Source organism: Mirounga angustirostris, unplaced genomic scaffold, assembly GCF_029215605.1.
Source record: "Mirounga angustirostris isolate CCGP_5_RB_7025 unplaced genomic scaffold, mMirAng1.0.hap1 SCAF_17, whole genome shotgun sequence".
Taxonomy (NCBI): domain Eukaryota; kingdom Metazoa; phylum Chordata; class Mammalia; order Carnivora; family Phocidae; genus Mirounga; species Mirounga angustirostris.
The window spans coordinates 6,931,097-6,946,631 of NW_026991725.1; the positions used below are offsets into that span (position 1 = coordinate 6,931,097).

At 48.1% G+C, this 15,535-nt stretch overlaps 1 protein-coding gene and 1 long non-coding RNA gene across 3 annotated transcripts in view; one reads left to right on the top strand and one right to left on the bottom strand.

The window, feature by feature from the left end:
- MYO1D (myosin ID) overlaps nucleotides 1-15,535 on the bottom strand; it is a 364,669-nt gene that overhangs the window by 9,308 nt on the left and 339,826 nt on the right. The window lies entirely within an intron of this gene.
- On the top strand, nucleotides 136-14,102 carry LOC135362940 (uncharacterized). The gene is made up of 3 exons (XR_010408415.1): nucleotides 136-271; nucleotides 9,793-10,023; nucleotides 13,977-14,102. It is a non-coding gene; the product is annotated as an uncharacterized LOC135362940 (long non-coding RNA).

The window sequence follows — 15,535 nt, forward strand, 5'->3', positions numbered from 1 at the left end:
AAGGTCCGCTGTGAGGGTGGGAATCAACCTGTCCCAAATTCCTGTTAACATTGATATTTTGACCTCTTCCCATGCATCACAAATGCTTTTTAAAAAAGATCTTATTTATTTATTTACGTATTTTACTTATTTGACAGAGAGAGTGCAGGAGCAGGGGGAGCTGCAGGCAGAGGGAGAAGCAGGCTCCCTTCTGAGCAAGGAGGCTCGACCCCAGGACCCTGGGATCATGACCTGAGCTGAAGGCAGATGCTTAACCGACTGAGCCACCCAGGTACCCCAATCACAAATGTTCTTAATGGCATCAAAAATGGTAAATCCTTTCTAGGAGGTTTTGAGTTTTTTACTCTGCCCCGGTCCATCAGAGGAATCACCATCTGTGGCAGCTAGAGCCTTATGAAATGTATTTCTGCGATATGACTTGAAAGCTGATATTACTCCTTGATCCATCTCCATCACAGCTCTTGGGGTGACCAGGTGTATTGTCAGCAAGCAGTCGTATTTTGAAAGGTATCTTTTTCTGAGCAGTAGATCTCAACAGTGGGCTGAAACTACTCAGTAAACGATGCTGAAGACAGATACTGTCATGGAGGCTTTGTTGTTCCATTTGTAGAGCACAGGCAGAGTACATTTAGCATAATTTTTAAGGGCCCTAGGATTTTCAGAATGGTCAATGAGCTTCAACTTCAAGTCACCCATTGCATGAGCCCCTAACAGGAGGGTCAGCCTGTCCTTTGAAGCTTTGAAGCCAGGCATTGACTTCTCCTCTCTAGCTATGAAAGTCCTAGATGGCATCTTCTTCCAATAGATGGCTGTTTTGTCTACATTGAAAATCTGCTGTTCGGTGTGGCCACCTTCACGAATGATCTGAGCTGGATCTCCTGGAGAACTTGCTGCACCCCTGCCTCAGCAGTTGCTGCTTCACCTTGTACTTTTCTGTTCTGGAAAATGCTTCTTTTCTTAAACCTCATGAACTAACCTCTGCCAGCTTCAAACTTTTCTTCTGCAGCTTCCTCACCTCTCTCAACCTTCATAGAACTGAAGAGAGTTCGGGCCTTGCTCTAGATTAGGCTTTGGCTTAAAGGACTGCTGTGGCTGGCTTGATCTTCTGTTCAGACCCCAAAAACTTTCTCCATGTCAGCAGTCAGGCTGTTTCACTTTCTTACCATCCATGTGTTCACTGGAATAGTACTTCTGATTTCCTTCAAGTACTTTTCCTTTGCATTTACAATTTGGCTAGCTGTTTGGCACAAAAAGCCTAGCTTTCAGCCTACCTTGGCTTTCAACATGCCTTCCTTACTAAAGTTGGTCATTGCTAGCTTTTGATTTATTTTTTTTTTAAGATTTATTTATTTTAGAGTGAAAGAGCATGAGTGGGGGGAGGGGCAGAAGGAAAGTATCTCAAACAGACTCCCTACTGAGCACAGAACCAATGCGGGGCTCAATCTCAGGGCCCTGAGATCTGACCTGAGCTGAAATAAAGAGTCGGTTGCTTAACTGACTGAACCACCCAGGTGCCCTTAGCTTTTGATTTACAGCAAGAGGTGTGCGACTCTTCCTTTCACTTGAGCACTTAGAAGCCATTGTAGGGTCATTAATTGCCCTAATTTCAAGACTGTTGTGTCTCAGGGAATAGGGAGGCTGGAGGGGAGGAAGAGAGACATGAAGTGGGGGTGGGGGACAGATGGTGGGGCAGTCAGAACATACACATTTACTTACTCACCATCTTGTATGGGTGCAGTTCTTGGCTCCCCAAAACAATTATAGTAGTAACGTCAAACATCACTGATCACAGATCCCCATAACAAATATAATAATAATGACAAAGTTTGAAATATTGGGAGAATACCAAAGTGTGAGAGACACAAGCGAGCAAATGCTTTTTTAGGAAAAAATGGCACAAATAGACTTGCTCATGCAGGGTGGCAACAAACCTTCAATTTGTAGAAAACACACTGTCCATATAGCTCAGTGGAGTGAAGCCCAATAAAATGAGGTATGTGTGTACAGGTGCTTCCCCGAATTCTGATTATGCTTCTCCATCTCTGATCCGTGAAGCGAAATAAAGGGAAGCACAATGAAACAAGGTATGCCTGTATGATAATAACCTAACAATAGCAAGAAAGCACATAGTACCTCCTTAGTGTTTTATAAATATCAATTCATGAGATCCTCATGACTGCATGAGGAAGTTCCATTTTCAGAAGAGGAAATAAGGCGCAAAGAGGCCAAGTACCTGCCAAGGGCACACAGCACCACCAGAATTTGAACCCAGGCAACCAGGCTTGAGTCCAAACCTTCGCCCCTGTGCATCCTGCCACTAAAACAGTCTAGAACATACCTGTGAGCTGATCTCCCTGTTTACTACGTGCTTCTGAGCACAGCAACGCTGAGTATTTTTCATCCCCCTATGGAGAGCTCCTAGTGCAGTGTCTCATACAAAATAGGAGTTCCACAAATGTCTAGAGAAGGAATAATGTTTTTTAAAAAGACATGACTAAGAAAGTGGCTGGGACTCACTGGGGAGACCCAGGGCCAGCTTGGAGCATCTTCAAAGCAGAGTTGCTGAGCAGTATGTCCCCGGTACCTCGTTCTGAGCAAGGGTCTGTTTATGTACAGAGACATATTAACAGACACTAGGGATGCTCACTCTTCAGAGCCGAAGAATCCCTTTGCACAGCGACTCGCTACCTTGCTTGGTAAATCCAAACTTTCCCATATGAGGTGCTCCTGCCCCACAGTAATGAAGTTCTCTGGGAAATAAAAACACCTGGACTGATGGGAGTCTGAAAACATACATAAGCGCCAGCTAAGGCTGGTACCGCTTAGTAGCGTGCCTTGTGTAGATGTAAGATGTAAATGTAGATTGGGGCAGGGGAGGCTGACAATCATCATGCATTTATCAAGAACTTGCTGTGTACGAGGCACTGGATGAAGCATTTTACTATTCGCATCACCTCCTTTAATCCTTACCCAAACCTTAGGAGGTGCTGATGATGCCCGTGCTGCAGACAAGGATAGAGAAGCTCGGATGGGTCATGTGGCTCCTCAAAGCTGCGAAGTGGTGCGGCTAGACCCAGGCCCAGGTGGTCTGTCTCGGGTGTGATGCCCCCATCTGCCCAGTCCCCACACCGAGACGCTCTTCTAGTGCTCGTGCAGCAGGGATGGGATTCTTCAATCCTCGGCGCTCACGAGTCAGATACAAAAGCATTCGGAATCTGCTGTGACAGGGCTACGGTTGGGACTGTCTTGCCCCGGACCATGCCCCCCACTGTACGCGCACGTGCACCACTTGTCTGTTTCCCTTTCTGGGCATTTACGTCTTTCACTCCTGGGCCAGATGGTTGATGTGGCCAGGCGTGGTTGGTTCCAGGCAGTCAAAGAACGGGGCGCTGTCCTGGGGCTTGGAGAGTCTGTGCGCTGTTTTGACTACTCCCTGGTGCATACTGGTGTCCTGACTTTCCATTTGGAGTCCCCGAGGAGGACTGTGGCTCCCTGGACACTCCTGGCTTCTGTCTCTGTCAACCGGAAGGTTCCTGTTCTCTGTGCATTGGCAGCCATCCCCTGGCAAGGTGCAGCAGGGAACGGCCTCCCACGGCCTCTGCATGCTGGAGGCAGCTCGGTGGCGCTCACCCGGAGAGGCCGGGGGTTGCCGCCTGCTGCTCGCATTGGTCTCCCCCTCCCACCACTGGAGACCGAGGTGGTGAGAATGCTTCATTTTGCTTTATATATTTGGAATCTGGACTCTTTATTTAAAGGCTGCATTCCTCTGTCCCTCCAAAAATGCCCAAATTAATGCTTTATGCGAGGGATAATGAGACCTTGCAAAACCAAACGATAAGAACAAAACTATACCCACGGCTCCCTCAAATATGAAGAAAGAACCAAAAACAGAAGCAACAAGACAAAACACCACCAAACCAAACAAAAAGCCTACCACAGAACAAATGGGACAGCGGCTGGGAACGGAGCTGCCTCCCAGGCCGGGTCAGGGGGACACCTAGGCCGTGTTACACCATCTCTAACAAGAGGCCAGAGCCTTTGGGAGACATCTGTCTGCAAGCTCCCCTTCCCTGCCTTTCTCTTCCATCTCTCCCTTCCTCTTTCCCACTTCCCCTTCAGCTTCTCATCTCCGTGCTTGTGCTCTAAGGGGCTTTATTTTACCAAAAAAATATTTGTTTGAGAGGTCTTTTTTTTTTTAAACCTCTTTGCTGTTTCCTGCTTACATTTCTACTTCTCCTATCTTGACGCTTCTGTTAACAGCACCTCCAAAGTTAGCACCATCTGTGAATGCTGGTGTTTATTTTCTACTCACATCATTAAGGTGCTAAGTAAGACCGGACTGAACATGCCCCAGGACTCACAACTTCCTCTGAACAGATGGGTTCTAGTGGTTTGTCAGGGACACCATTCTGTATCTGCCTCTTCAAACCCCGGGGTCAAGGAGTATCCGGGCTTCGATCTGTGGTGGCCGCGGGTCACTCGACAAAGGAGCCAACAGGATGGCAGTCCCCCATCTGTGAATGGAGCACTGAAGGGGGTTCACAGCTACCACAAAAACACACTGGGGATGCGTATACGCTAAAGAGACTCATGAAAAGAATGTATATAGAAGATTAATTATTTTCACTGGGCTTGGGCTTAGAAGATGGCATTTTCTTTTTTAAGGATGGCATTTTTAAAAAAGATTTTATTTCAAAAAGAAAGAGAGAGTGTGAGCATGAACAAGGGAAGCAGCCGAGGGAGAGGGAGAAGCAGGCTCCCTGCTGGGCAAGGAGCCCGATGCGGGGCTCAATCCCAGGACCCTGGGATCATGACCTGAGCCAAAGACGGATGCTGAACTAACTGAGCCACCCAGGCGCCCCAAGAATGGCATTTTTGAACAGTGTTGGGAGCCAAGAAAAAGAAGTCTATTCACAAGCTCAGGAATTCCTCAGCATTGTCTTGAAACACGTTCTACATCAAACATCTGTGTCTAAGGAGAGAGAGAAGCAGAGTCCAACGTGGGGCTTGATCTCATGACTCTGAGATCATGACCTGAGTCGAAATCAAGAGTCGGACACTTAACCGACTGAGCCACCCAGTAGCCCCCTTAAGGATTCTTAAGTTGGGAAGATAGATGATACTTTGTTTTCTTCAGTGTGGGTACCACTATCTGAAACTGACTTGTCTGATCCTTGGTTTGCTTACTGACTTCCCATGGCTCCCACCCCCTTCCCAAAGGTAAGCTCCATGGGAAATGGATCTTTCTATATCCCCTGTGCCTAAAAGAGTGTCTGGCTTACAGCAGGCACTTCATCAAGAGTGGAATGGACATGAAACTGACAGAGAGGAAGCAGGTGATGTGGGCATTTTCAGGGTGGAAGACCACTTGGGAAACTGCCAATCGAGGGAGCAAGGACTGTGGTTGTTAAGAGGGCAAAGATAGGCAAGTCCGAGAGACGCATCAGACTAAGAATCTGGTGACTGACGAATGTAGATGGTAAAAGGGAGTCTACCACGTTCCCAGCTCCTCAGCTTGGGTGATGGGAGAGATTGAGACAATGAGTTTGGTTGTGGACACTGTTGAGCTTGACTTCCTCTGGAAAATTATCCAAAGGGCTTCACTACACATGATGTAGACTCGGGGTACACACCTCATTACTCTCCCTTTCTTAAGGGAACACATTCAGTAAGGTAGGTCGTATATCCCAGTTGTTTCACAAAACCTACTCTGTATGTGGATTCTATTATAAAATCGTTATTTACGATATCATTGTGGGGCTGTGCTCTCTTAGGCAAATAAGCCTAGAATTTGAGAATGCAGCGTTACCATGGCAAGCACAGTGGCCCACCTGAGCAACCATGCCTTTCCCAACCTGGCCACCACTCTCCCCCATTCAGGGTCCCTTAGCATTTCAAACCCTTTATTACATGTTATTTATTTATTTATTTTTAACACTTTCCCTGACATTCTTTACAGCAATCTTTATCTGAAAATGTCCAAACTTTTAGAACAGTATTCCTAGGAGCGCCAGTACAAATGACAAAGGAAAAACCAAAAGAAAAATTAAAGGAAGTCTTGGCTTTGCAAATAGAAGGCCATGTTCTCTCAAACTGTGGTGACCTATAGGAATTTGGAAACTGGTCAGTGTCCCATGACAATCAGCAAATTCTGTTTTACTGAACGGTTAGCTCAAGTCCCCGTGGAGGGGCTGTAAGCACATCACACTGCTTGCCGAGCCTGGAAAAAGTGATTTCTCCTGGACACTAACCAACTCTTCCACACCTGGGAGCCGGACATTCCAGCTGGCAGCAGCAGCAGCAGGGGAGACACGGGGCCTGGGGACTTGCAGGTTTCTTCGTATTTCTGGGAATGTTGCTTAATCAAGAGAGGAGACAATGGGGCACGGTGGAGGGAATGTACAGTTTGGAATCAGCTGGTCTCGGGCTCAAGCCCAGCTGTCTGGCCCTGGCTGATGACTTGATCCTTTGAAGCTCAGTTTCCTAAACAGGGATAATTAACAGGGGGCAATGCCCTCTCTTCCAAAGGGCTCCAGGGAGAGCTGGAGAAAATGTAGGCCAAGTGGCTACAGTGCAGCGCCCGGTGTGAACTACGCGCTCCGTGAACACTTGTTAACGGAGTGAAGTGCTTCAGTGAAGGAGGGTCTTACGCTTAGAAGGTTGGTCAAACAACTGAGACGAGGCTGAAAGAGCCCTTGCGTCTCAAGGCCTCTTTGCTTGACCACGGCCAGGCCAACCCCTTCAGAAACAACTCTGCCACCTTCTAGCACCATGCTGACGCGAGGCGTGTTGATTCCAGAAGGCCCCTTCAACCTGTTCTTGGGTATTTAAAAAATCCCATTTGAGCTGACAAAGGATGATGACACAGTTCTTTTTATACATTTTCCACCTCACTCTTACTAAATTTTGCTGCCCATCCAGGCAACTGTAACCCACGGCAGAGAATATTTGATTAGGTAGCAAGTAACTGGGGATTTTTGTTCTGAGGGGAATTCAGAGTTTAAAACAGAAGCAACCATCTCATAAACCAACTCCAGAACACTGACATGAAAAGAAACAAACTGCCTACTTTCTACCACCTGTTTGAGAACAGAAGGATTTGCACTCAGTGATGTTAGCTAAAAAATGTTCTCCCTGTCTCGCTGTGGGTACAGAAGCCTTGACCACATGAATGCTTTTGATGGAAAATCTGCCCCCTGCTCCGATACACCCTTTCATGCTGCTAATAACAGAGACGAAGCAGGCCTTTCTATCAATATGTCCTGCACACTTCTTAGCAGCTCTGGTTTTTCTATTCTGCATTTGCTATTTTAAGCGAGTACATAATGCATCAATTTTCAGACTCTTACTCAATGCCACTGCTATAGAACTGAGAACTCAGTAATCTTGTCAGGCAGCGCAGAACAATATTCCAACAGATGAAACATTCCACGCAGCCTTATTTCCCTTTTCCTGGGATGGGGCATCTATTTCTGGCCCTCTAATGAGAGAGGAACCGGTGGCGGTGGTCCAGTCCTTCTTGCTCAGGAATCCCACATCACAGAAACCACTCACCAGGCCGCTGCTGGTAGGCACATCAAAGGCCCCATGGGGTCTCCAGTCTATCTGAATGCTCTCTTACTTTTTAAGTTCCCAGAAATGGGTCGTTTGGATCCCGGCTGGAGCGCGCCGGCTGGAAACGAGACCACATCTGCGCTTGTCTTGCCTGCCACAAGGAGTTCCACTTCTCTCCAGGATCACTAACTAAAGAGCCCCCAGAGCAACCTTTATTTCCCTGAGCCCCCGGTCTCCTAAGAGAGTTCAATGGGAAGTATCCCCAGGTGGCTGCTAGCCAAATTTGCCTTGACATTTAGTGCACGCACACTTCTAGGAGAAAGTCAATTGCAGCTAGTGTCTTGGGGGGGCAGTTTAGGCAGATTTCCCCGCTGTGTGTGTACAGCTTTAGTGGTTTCTAACACAGGCCTTATTTACTGCCTGTAGGGTGACCTGGGAGAGGGCAGAACAATCTGCCACTACACCTGTTGGCTCATAAATGGGTTAGTCACACTTTCCAAAGATTTACGGTGGCTGGTGTAGAAGGGCCGCCGCATTTCCATCAACCCCTCCGGTCTTTATCTCCTAACAATTAAAAAGATGGCACCGCAGATTAGATTGAGTGAGTGTATAACTGATTCTGCTGAAAAAATGAGTAATTCCATAAAAACTCTATACCACTGCTTTCTGTCTAAAGAACTATTTCATAGCATCAAATGATTCTAGCCATCCCAATGGGGACCTTGAATTACTGGCTCAACTTCATTAGCATGAAAACAATGAAACCAAATACACTCTTCCTCTGGGGCTGGAAGTCAGACACCCTGAGTAATATTTAGGTCACTGCTGCCCGGGCAAGTCTGAAAAATGGTTCGTGCCCTGATTAGATGGTTACATATTTGTTTTAAACAACTGTCACCGAAGGGGACCCTCAGGTTTTTAAGGCGACCTGCAGGCTTTTTAAGGCAAAGCGAGGGAGAGGTTCTCTGGGCAGCGCTGAACCAATCTGAGGTGGGCTAAAGCAAATCTCTTTGTCCAGGCTAAAGTGCATTAGCATCAGCTTTATGGCTGAAATAAAATCTCTGGGTTTGGTGAGCATAAGTGTCCCTGCTTGCTCTGGGAAGCCCATGGAGCAGTGATTTTTTTTTTTTTTAGGTTTTATTTTTTATTTTATTTTTTTATTCTTATGTTAATCCCCATACATTACATCATTAGTTTTAGATGTAGTGTTCCATGATTCATTGTTTGTGCGTAACACCCAGTGCTCCATGCAGAATGGGAGCAGTGATTCTTAACCTTGACTGTATACCAGGATTATTAGAGAAGTATCCGCAAAACAGGGGCCCTCACAGGGATCAGGCTCCCCTCCTAGAGACTGACTCACTTGGTCTGTGTGTGGGCCCTGAATGTTGGTGCTTTAAAGCCTCAGGTGGTTTCCTGCAGGCCCAGCACTGCAGAGCCCCAGAGTGTCACCCTCCCTGGCAATGACCGGAGGAAGAGCTGACCCTGTCTTGCCTCAGACAACTGCTCCAATCAGCTGCTTGGGAATTGCTCTGGCAAGTGATAGCAGTCCCCTAATACACAAGTTAACTGACTGATCAAGCTTCTTACTGTGATGCACTGCAAACACAGACTAGTGACACAGGAATTATTTGGAGCAATGTCATAGAGGTCCTCAGTACAGGAGGGGTTGAGCCTCTGGAGGGTCACTGAGCTTAGAGGAGGGCCGTAGACATGGGCACCCCTACTGACTCCCTCGCCCCATCACTTAGTCAGTACCCTCCTGTCCACTTCTTCTCATCTCTGTTATCAACAGATACATACTAAGTGCTGAGTGCGAGCCGACCCTTGAAGACACAGTGGTAAGACGAGCTCCCTCATGGAGCGTAGAGTCTGGCGAGGAGACATAAACACGACTTACACACTCACCACTGTTTAGCCAGAGCTCTGGGGAGAGCGCTGAAAATAAAAAGTACAGAATACTATGGAATCACATAGGCCTACTTTGGGGGGAATTAGAGAACGCATTCTTGAGGAAGTGATATTAAATTTTAATATCACATTTTATTTTAAAAAGTCAAAGTTAAATGCACATGCCATAACATGCACAGGTCCAGGGTACATACAGGGAAAGTACATCTTCCTTCCGCCCTCTCCTCTAGCCTCTCAGCTCCCCTCCCTACAAGCACCTACCATCCCCCTACTGTGTAGCAATCCAGACATTGTTCTGTATATATGATATATTCATTTGTTTATCAGGGGGTGACTTTAAAGCTGAAACCTCAGCCATACCCATCCGAAAGGCATCCTTTCATTTCTGAGGTAGGAGTGATGGAGGTGGAACCATGGAATGTTATGGAAACAAGAGGATATTAGAGCGCCACTGACTCTTGACAAGAGTGGTCTGAGGTTCCTGTTAATCAGTGTTTCATCATTTCAATACTGAGTGTGACTTTCAGAACATGGAAGAGATCATTCCAAAATGTACAGGTAAGCCAAATGCCTAACTATAAGCTGGATAGAGCTAGTATTCAGAATATGTTTATTTTAAAAATCTAAACCATGGTTGTTCACAAATGTCCTTCCTTCCTTCCTCTCTCCCTCCTTCCTTCCTTGTTGTTTAGAAGGGGGGATCAGCTAGAATCTAAGACAATCTGACATTTTAAGCTGCGCCATCCAGTAGAGCCGCTATGCTGCCCCGGGACAAAGATGGATAACAGAAAGGTTTATGGGTTGGGGGTCATTGCTGTGGCCCCAGCCTCCCTCATTACTAGGTTACCCTGAATGCTAACAGCAGCACGGGGCATTCTGCTTACACAGCAATGCCACAGCCCCCGACCCCAAGAGCTCAAGCCCTGGGCATTCTGATCTGGGGCCAGCAGCCCCATCTAGATGAGGAACTCCCGTAGCTGAGGAGTTCTCTGAGGCCCGGATGAGGTGAGTCTGCAGGACTCCCAGCTCCTCGTCGCCGGGGGGCGGGGGTCGAGGGCTGGGTGGGCAGCCCTGGACCTCGCCTGTCCTGTGAGAGGGTGGCCACCGAGGGCCGCAGCCGGAGGGGCAACGAGCCAAGGGCCGGGCGTCCAGGTGAGGAAGAGCAGCTCCTGTGCTCCTAATCCTCTCTTTAAAAGACTGGTTTCAAGGGAGGCATTACGGTCCCCAAGAATAACACATGGGAGCGGCGGGCTCAGCCCTGGGTTCCCGGCACCTGAGGCGGGAGGGTCGGGGGCGCGGTGACAAAGGCCGGGAGGGGGGAGGAGGAGAAGGAGGAAGGGAGAGAAGGGGGAGGCCAGGCGAGCGAGCGAGCGAGACAAAGAGAATCCGCGCCGCCCAGGGTGGGCTGCGGCGGGGGAGGCGGGCCGGCCCAGGCTGCCGCTTTTAGCTCCGCCGCTCCCCTGGTCGCCATGGCGACGCGCGCATTAGCGATTCCCTCCGACACCGCCGCGGGCCCGGGGCGGGTGCTGCGGGCGGCGGGCGGCAAATGTGTGCTCACACACTCACGCACGCACGCACGCCCACCGAGGAGGCCCGGCAGCGCAGGCCTCCTTCCAGACTGTAGTGGGATGCACCATTTATGCCCCCCGCCCCCCAGGCCACCCTCCCTCCTTCCGGCTGTTTTTGTTTGTCTTTCTGGAGAAGGTGATGATTTGGGGGCTGAGCTCATCTGCGGGCATACTGAGCTCACTGGGTGGCTGCAAGGGAATGGGGATGCGGATTTTGGGTCAGCCAAGGGGTACCATTGGTTTAAGACAAAAACATTAAGACATGGGGTATTTGGGCGGATAGCAAGTTTTCTTTCATTTTTCTTCTTTAAACCAGGGATCTATGTTGGCCAGAGTGCTTAAAAGCAGAGGGAGGAGAAAGGGTTACCCCCTGCAGCATGTGAAATAGGATTAGTGGGACCCTTGAAGCCTGAGGCCAGCGACCACTATCCTGCAGCAGTTTGCCACACCTGACGGTGTTCCTGCTCAGATTCCTGCTCCAGAAAAAGAAAATCAATCTGTGGGGTATTTTTTTTGGGGGGGGGGGTACTTGAAACCCAACCTCATCTCTCAGACTGTATTTCCACTCAAACAGGGAAAGACTCGTGAAAGGACTCTTTGAGGGCAGAAACTGGTCTTAATCATCTGTGTAACCGCTGAGCCCGTGACGGGACACTCGCCGCCGAGGGGGGTGGCCTGGGCACTGGGCTCAGATGAAGTCTCTAGAGTGGACCTCCCAAAGTCAGCCTCCTGAATGCAACAGGGACTGAGCCCAGAAACATCCTGTTAGCACAGATGCCTCCCTTTGAGCTCAAACAAAGACCGAGGGGTGTGGTTGGGAAGTTTTTGAAAACTCAGCGAATAGCAAAACGTGGGCAGGAACACATGCGTTTTTATCCACCAGGCGAAGTCTCCCCTTTATGACACATCTTGCCCGGGTCTGGAGCATCACACTTTGTAAGATATCCAACAGGCATGCTGATGGATACTAGGGGAGTGATGGGAGCTAGCTCCTAAGGGCTCTGCTCTCAGCTGCTGTGACGAGGGCCGTGGCATTCCCAGGAATAAGAGGACACGGAATCTGAGTGGAGTGCCCTTTCCTGACCAACAGAACTGGGTCTGCCTCACTGGACAGGTGCTGTGTCCATTCCAAGAGTCTTCTGTGCTCTGTGCTAATTTTGGAAACCACTCTGGGACCCCAGGGTAGGGAAGAATTCTCACCCAGGCCTTGCCACAGCCATTGACGGAAAAACTCTGGACAAAAATAATAAATGGGAACTGCTCTTATGCCGGCATTCCAGAATTCTAACCTTACCTAAGTATTCAGAGATGACCGACAAAGGTGGAATAGTGGAGGTGGAGTATGAACAGGGAAGAGAAGGACGAGAATGCTGAGAAGGTGGAGACAGGGAATTAGCCCCTTTGTCCAGCCACTTCCTGACCAGTACAACTGGGGAAAGCCTAAAGACAACATGCTACCTTTCCGTACATTTACCTAAAAGACAAAACCTCAGTTCTGGAAGCTGAGAATTCTAGAATTGGGCCTTGAGAAATGATCTGACCTTGAGTTCTGCTAGCAGAGAAACATCTGAAACATTCTGGCCGGGAGGCTATTTATTTCCTCAAGACCTCTCCCCGAGGGACAGACGGCCTGTGCCTCCCTCTAGTATGACTGCATCCTGACAGTGAAGTTCTTCTAAACCATGACAACCAACCTACTCCTTGGAAACACACCTAAAATAGGGACGAGAAGGCCCCAGTGATGCACATCATTTCTGTAGTCTAAAATGAGTGTTATGATAGTGACATTAAAGCACTCTTCCTCTTTTAGAGGCTGACTTTCTGTGATCAAGGCCCACAAATTCCCACATAATCAAGAACAAACTGAAAAGAAGTCTGAGGAAGTTAAAGAGGAAATTTCAATGCCTCACAGACTTGCTTCTGTGTTCGCGACCAGAGCTTTAAGGAATACTTAAAAACACACACTAGTGAAATGAATGACCCCAAATTTAAAATGATTTGGGAAAACATTACTGTGCCGAGATATGGGGGGTGATTACTTCTTTGTCCACAGAACCCTAACCAGCCGAACCTGGATTAAATAAATCCCAGTTTCCCTGAAATATTCCAAATACTCAAGTCTAATACAATGTACACATCCTCTGACAACAAATAATTTTATGTTCTGTGGTTAAAGGAAAAGTCAACTAAAAATGGTATCGAAAAAAATTCTCTTCACCGGGTATCATTCACTTCCTGTCTTGACTCCCATCCTACCATGGAAGGCATGATACTGTCTGCTAATGGTGAGCAGAAACCACCAAACTCAGGATTAGAAAGACTTTGGACTAAAAAATAGGTTTCCCTGAACTGGTGTTCAGAATGAAAGAATTCTGTCCCAAACTACCCTCATTTCCTAAAGGCCTTTAAAGTTTGTCTTTTTTTTTTTTTTTTTAAGATTTTATTCATTTGTTTGTCAGAGAGAGAGAGAGAGAGCGTGCATTAGCACAAGCAGGGAAAGGGGCAGAGGGAGAAGCAGACTCCCCGCTGAGCAGGGAGCTAGATGCAGGACTCGATCCTGGGACCCTGAGGTCATGACCTGAGCTGAAGGCAGACGCTGAACCGACTGAGCCACCCAGGTGCCCCTGAAGTTTTTCATGTTAAGATGAGTTAAAGCATTACAGTGTTTGCAGGGGTCCCAGCTCCACCTGTGTGTCCCACTGAGCAACATCACCCTGCTTGTCCTCCTCACTCTGTCGGGGTCCCCCGAGCCTCCTGGACAACAGCCCACACTCACACCACTTCCCCCGCTGCCCGGCACAAATAAGAAGGAGGGCCTGAGGGCCTGCCAGTGGCCAGGAAGCGAAGGAAGAGCTGGAAGGTCAGGAGGGGAGAGGGGAGAGGAAGGAGGCTACTTAGCACAGGGGCGGATCCCTGTTAAACTCCTGCAACTTCATTTTACAGACAAAGAACCGGCGTGAAGAGGTGGCAAATCGGGCAAGATCACGGAGGTGGCTGGTGGGGGAAGTGAAACCCCCCACCCAGGTTTCTGGTCCCAGATTCAGCGCGCATTCATCCAGGTTATGGGAGGAAAAGGAAGCACCGAAGATCACCAATAATGGAAAGGGTGAAATGCAAATCAAACTGAAAAACTCTCCACAGGAAACTGAGAAGACTCTAAAAAAACAAAACAAAACAAAAACCAGTCCGTGTCAACCCGTGACAAACAGTAGACCCGGGGCACTTTAGCATCCTGGGTGTCAGTCTGGAGCATGGCTGGCAGGGGCAGACCCTGCCCTCCCCACAGACACGCGGTGTGCTCTGGGCAAATTTCTACACCTCTGCAAACACCCGCTTCCTCAGTCATGAAACAGGGATAACAGTGGTATCACCCTCATCCAGATTTTGTGAAGATCAAAGAGTCATGAGCCATGGCAAAGAGCTTTCTCAGCACAGTGCCTCCCGCCTAAGTGCTTAACCAGCATTTGCTGGTGCTATTATTATAATTACTATAGAGCTACTACAACCAGGGATAAATTCGCTTTCTTACTAGAAAAATGCAGTAAAAAAAAAAAATTCACTGGTGCTTTTCTATCCACGGAAAGCATATCTATTTTTTTTGGGGGGGGGCGGCTAAATGGGTAGATCTTTTAAAATTTCCCACAGTAAAAAAAAAAAAAAAAAAAATTCCTTTTGCTTTTGTCTTGGTGGAGCATGCTTCCTTCTGACGTCAACTTTTTCCTCTACTGGGGGAGAAAGTCCCAGTCTCGGTTTCACAGCTAAAAGAAGGGCTGCTTCTTAGGAAAGTGTCACAGACTCCCTCCATGCTAATGGGCCCAGACATATGATGGAAACAATGAAACAGTTACTGATTTCTGTACTTCCTTGCTTTTGTTTTTCTTAGGAAGTCACCTGGGCTTGGATGATAGCTGACGTTAGGAATTCTTAGTCTGAAAGAGTTCAGATGCCAACATGTTTTTTCTCCATCTATAAAATGGGTACCATGAAGTTTGATCAGTCAGTATGAGTGGGGAACTGCAGGTTCCCGGGGTTGTGTCTCCGGCCCTCGGGTGATACACCTCTGACCACTGATCAAATGGCCCAAAGACAACCACCGCCCCCCTCCTCATTTCTGAGGCGATCTCATTCAGAGACCCAGCTCCTGAAGGGTTTTACATTCCTGGTTATTTTTAGACTCATTTAGTTTGTTAAGACACGGTCACCACATGGGATGCAGCTGTGGAAAGCAGCTGCTGTGGTCTGATTTCCAGTCAGTATTGCTTGACATTTCTTGTCAGGTGATTTCTAAAATTTCTTGTGTTTTATTGGGGGTGACCTCAGGAACTTTTTTCCCTGGGTTATAAGGTGTGACATCAGAGCTGTGAATGTGATAACCTGCTCCGGGTTGGGGATCGATCCAGAACCCCGCTAGAAAGGAAGGTTTCTTTCCACTCTCAGGACCCAAACTTCTCAGCCCCAGATCAGGTCTGGGACAGGAGACAGTATGGTGGGCTCTGGTCCTA